This window comes from Eubalaena glacialis, chromosome 3, assembly GCF_028564815.1.
Source record: "Eubalaena glacialis isolate mEubGla1 chromosome 3, mEubGla1.1.hap2.+ XY, whole genome shotgun sequence".
Lineage (NCBI taxonomy): Eukaryota > Metazoa > Chordata > Mammalia > Artiodactyla > Balaenidae > Eubalaena > Eubalaena glacialis.
In genome coordinates this window covers 150,978,223-150,983,298 of record NC_083718.1, presented here as the reverse complement: position 1 = coordinate 150,983,298, position 5,076 = coordinate 150,978,223, and the positions used below count along the sequence as shown (strand labels likewise).

The window sequence follows — 5,076 nt, the reverse complement described above, 5'->3', positions numbered from 1 at the left end:
TCCCATATATATATATGTATATAAAAAACACTTTCTTTATCCATTCACCTGTCAATGACATTTAAGTTGTTTCCACATCTTGGTTAGTGTTGTGGGACCAAACTAAAATGAGTCACTTATGTCAGGGACAAAATGGAGATGGTCAAAGCAAGCACATAAGGAAAATTTAATCTAACCTTACTGGAACTTACAGCTCTTCTCAGAAATCAGCAGAGGATACCACCCAATCCTCAAACACCAAGTCTGTTCACACTATTTCTAGACTTTGTTCGCCTGACTCAGCTACCTTGATGCAAATAAGAAAGAAGACCACTAGGCAATAAATCAGCTGAAAAAAACCAAATAACTTCCACACTTACACCATAAAAATTCCTTAATCTGTGAGCAACTCAGAACTCATTGCTCCTTGTAGCCTTGAGTTTCCTCACTTGCAGGTTGAAAGCCTTGCAATAAACTCATCTTTCTGCCTTGTTTTATTCAGTATGCAGGGTTTGATTTTTGACACTGTGAATAGTCAAAACCAAACTCTGTGAACAGTGCTGCAATGAACATGGGGAGGTGCTAATATTTCTTCAAGAGGCTGATTTCAGTTCTTTTGGATAAATGCCCAGAAGTGGGAATGCTGGATCAGATGATAATTCTATGTTTAAATTTTGGGGGACTCTCCATGCTGTTTTTCATAATGGCTGCACCATTTTGCATTTCCATCAACAGTGTTCAAGGGTTCCAATTTCTCCATATCCTCGATGTCACTTGTTGTCTTTTGTAATTTTTCATAACAGCCATCCCAATAGGTGTGAGGCAATATCTCACAATACTTCATTGTGGTTCTGATTTGCATTTTCCTGATGATTAGTGAGTTCTGAGGCATCTTTTCATATACCTGTCGACCATTTGCACATCTTTGTGAGCTAGGGACCACTCAAGTCCCTAGCTCATTTTAAAATCATGTTATAAGTTTTTTGCTATTGAGATGTAGGAGTTCCCCACATATCCGGGAGATTAACCCCTTATCAGATATCTGGTTTGCAAACATTCCCTCCCATTCCATAGGTTGCCTTTTCATTCTGTTGGCTGTTTCCTTTGCTGTGCAGATGCTTTTCAGTTTAATGTAGTCCCATGTGTTTATTTTTGTTTTTGTTGCCTGTGCTTTTTGTGTCATTAAAATGTGCTTACATTTTTGACCCAGAAATTCAACTTCCAAAAATGTATCCTACAGAAATTCTTACACAAATAAATAAATAAAATTTGCTGCAGGTTTTGTTGTTGCTGCTGCCGTTATAATAGAAACAACAAATATCCAAGGATAAGGGCTTTGACTACAATGTAGACATTTTAAAAAAATGAGAAAGGTCTTTTCTACCAACCTTGAAAGATGTTCAAATATATTATTAAGTGAGAAAAAAATTGTATAGAATAACTTAATTTTTGTTTAAAAATAATCTTTTTATATTCATAGAAAAAAAACCTGAGAGAAAATATACTGAACTGTTAATAGTTAACTTTGAGCTGGGAGAAAGGGAGGAAATAGTGTACAAGGAACTTCCAGTGTTTGTATTCTATCTTTATTTTTTATAATGTTACTTTTGTAAGCAGAAGAAAACAATAAAAGAAAATTTTATGGAGATGATGTCTTTTCTGGACATGTTCACTGTCTTATGGGTCATTTCAGGATAGCTATTAATATATCCATTTTATAAACGAGGTTCAGAGGAGTAAAGTGATTTCTTCAAGGTCACACAACCCGCCAGTTCTCCCCCAGAGGTCAGTTGACAGTGAGCTGACAGGACGCGCCCGGTGCTGAGAGAGAACCAATCACATTTGCTGTGAGGTCACTTTGAAGGCCTGGGATTGGCGCTGGTGTCTAAGCTGAGCCGGCAGTCAGCAGCCCATGCAACTGCGGGTGGCAGGAGGCTCAGGATGATTACGCTTTCCTGGGGTTGTTCCGGGGGCACTAGTTCTGTCCTCTATAGGTCCCCTGGGGACCCTCAGCATTGGGTGGGTTAGCCGTGGAGACGCCCTGCTCTTCTTGCTGTTGCCAGTCAACCCCCCAAGCCCGTGCCGGCCTAGCCTGCAGCTGATCTCCCTGCATCTCTCGCACCGAACACAGGAAAAGGCCGTGACAGGTGCCAGTCCTGCTCAGACTCCCGTTTCAGCAGCGGTGGTTGCATATTATAAAGTCCCCGCTTGACCTGCCTGGAGCCAGCACAAGCGATCAGAGACAGGCTTCATGCAATCTCTACTTCCCTGCCTGTCTTTGAGGGTCCCAGGCTGTGCTGCAAGCTGGAGAGGGCCCTGCTTTATAGAGAAAAAGAAGGAGGGAGGTCCAGAGAGAGGAAGGGGTTTGGCCCAGAGTACACAGCAAGTTAATGACAGAGCCACAGACCCCTCCTTCAGGACAGTAAATTGGATGGTAAACTTTCCAACTTTACCTTCACCTCCTCCTAACAAATACCTTCACTCTTCTCTGCCTCTGGCTTCCTCTGTGTCTCATGCCTGTAAAGCATCATCTGAAGCAGCAAGGTTTATCAAGAATGATAAGGACTTCAGAATCACACTAACCTTGGAATCCCACACTTGCTGTAAGACCTTGGACTTACCTGGCCTTATTTTCTTCTCTGCCATGGGATGTTAATCTCTACTCTACCTTAAGAATAAATGAGAAATTGGGAGGCAGTTTGGTAACTTAGTGGTTTTCAAAGTATGATCCCTGGACCATCAGCATCAGAATCACCTGAGAATTTGTTAGAAATGAATATTCTCCAACCCTACTCCAGATCTGCTGAATCAGAAACTTTGGGGCCCAGCAATCTATGTTTTAACAAATTCTCCAGGTGATTCTGATACATGCTAAAGTTTGAGAACCACCAGTATACAAAGGGTAAGACTCTTGGCTTTGGAGTCGGGCAGTTATGGGTTCTTCTAAAAGTGTCTTTGTTCTGCCTGTTACTATTTGGGAGTCCTCAAGCAAAGCATTTCACCTACATGCTCCTTAGTTTACTCTACATAACAGTGTTGTTTATTTATTCATTCAACAAAATTATTTTGAGTGCCTATTATGTGACAATCATTCTAGGTTCTAGAGATACAACAGTGAACAAAACAGACAAAAATCTCAGACCTCATGTAATGTACATTCTAACGAGACTTTGAGGATTAATTAAAATAATTATAATAATGTATAAAGCTTGGTACAACATGGGCACATATTAAGCATTCAGCAAATGGCAGCTATTATAAACGATGGAGAAATTGCTTGTAAGCAGTGAAATGCTCTATTAGACTAAATTGTGAACTCCTAAGAATTGTCTGATTCATGCCTGTGTCATCAAAATCTAACATAGGGTACTCGCCTCGGTAGCACATATACTAAAATTGGAATGATACAGAGAAGATTAGCATGGCCCTTGTGCAAGGATGACACGCAAATTTGTGAAGCGTTCCATATTTCTCAGAAACTAACACACTATTGTAAAGCAATTATACTCCAATAAAGATGTTAAAAAAAATTTTTTTTTTTAAGTCTAACATAGGACCTGGTGTTGAGTAGGGCTTGGTAAATATTTGATGAATGTATGTACAAAAGTCAGAGATTAATGATATCTCTCTTGTCTGAATGGGTTTCTTTTATAATCCTTTAGAGTTGATGGCTCACCAGTAAACCATACCCTCCATAAACCTTCCTCTCTCCCTATATTTGTATATTTCACTTGGTCCAGTTATTGAAAGGTAATACTTTCCACATTAACATGTTGTGATGGGTCTGAAATGTAGTTGTTGTATGATAAATCTGTATAGAGTGAATGAGTGGATGCCGGAAGAAGCATAGAATTATATTGGAAATAGCACTGAAATAGGAGTCAGGAGGCTTCAATTATAATTCTGGTTCTGCCACTTCTGTAGTGTTTGGTCTTAGCTAAATCCATTTTCTTTTCAGATCCCCAGTCTCTCCATCTGTAAAGTGGGGCTTACAATCCCTACCCCACCACAATGCTGGAAGAAGACAGACTAACTTTGGTACCTAAGTTTTAAGGATGTCTCACACAACCGTGAATGTGTTGTCTCCTTATCATACCTCTTAAGAAGAATTGCTGAAAGCAGTAAAGGAGATAATGTATATCTCTTTGCAAACCTTAAAACACTGTAAAAATTAAATAAGATACTATTTCAAATCAGATAATCTACAATTTATAGATTATAGGTTGGAAACATCTCCTAATCCTTGATACTGAAAGTGTGATCTGCAGCATTGGCACCATTTGAGATCTTGGTAGAAATGCAGACTCTTGGGCCCCAGCCACACCAACTGAACCGGAATCTTCATTTTAACATCCCCAGGTGATTCAAATGCACAATAAAGTTTGAGAAGCACTGCTCTAAATCAGACTCATAGGACATACGCATTGAAAAGATTTTGAAGATCATCTTCAACTCCCTCATTTTACAGATGAGTACACTGGAGCCCTACAATGAAAGGGACTTTTTCTAAAAGGCAGATCTAACTGTGTCACCCCCCACGTTGGAAACCAATGGCTCCACATTGCCCACATCCTTAGCTCAGCAATTAAGGTCCTCTCATCTGGCTGCTGCTGACCATTCCACTTAATACTTCCCCACAGATGCTAGACAAACCAATCACTCTGATCCCCGCTCCTCTGCTCTGAACTCCTCAGGCTATTTTCTCAGTGTGGGCTGCCCTTCCCACTTCTCTCCAGCCTCTTGACACCAGCTCAGACTATGACACCCCCAGTCCTTATTTAGGACACTGGTTGACAGTGGGCATGGTTAGCCAGCTGAGATCTCCTCTACCTCCTGAAGCACTGTGGTCATTATCTATTTTTACATTACTTGTTTTACCAGTCTGCGAGCTCCTTAAGGGTAGAAACCAGGTTTCAGGTCCCAACACAGAGTCAGGCACTTTGTAAGAGCTCAATTTATCCCATATGACTAATGGTCTCTAACGTGTCTTCCAGGTCTAACTTTCTGCATTTTTAGACTGTGAAAACCCAGACAGCAGGGACTTGATAGTCTCTTCCTTTTCCATCTCGCTCATGAGGCTCCATGTGCGTGAGCACA

The 5,076-nt window shown here is 40.6% G+C and overlaps 1 non-coding gene across 1 annotated transcript; it reads left to right on the top strand.

Annotated features, from left to right (window-relative positions):
- The first annotated feature begins 3,345 nt into the window (after window positions 1-3,345).
- LOC133089201 (U6 spliceosomal RNA) lies at window positions 3,346-3,452 on the top strand. Its single transcript, XR_009700587.1, has one exon. It is a non-coding gene; the product is annotated as a U6 spliceosomal RNA (small nuclear RNA).
- Window positions 3,453-5,076: the final 1,624 nt, after the last annotated feature.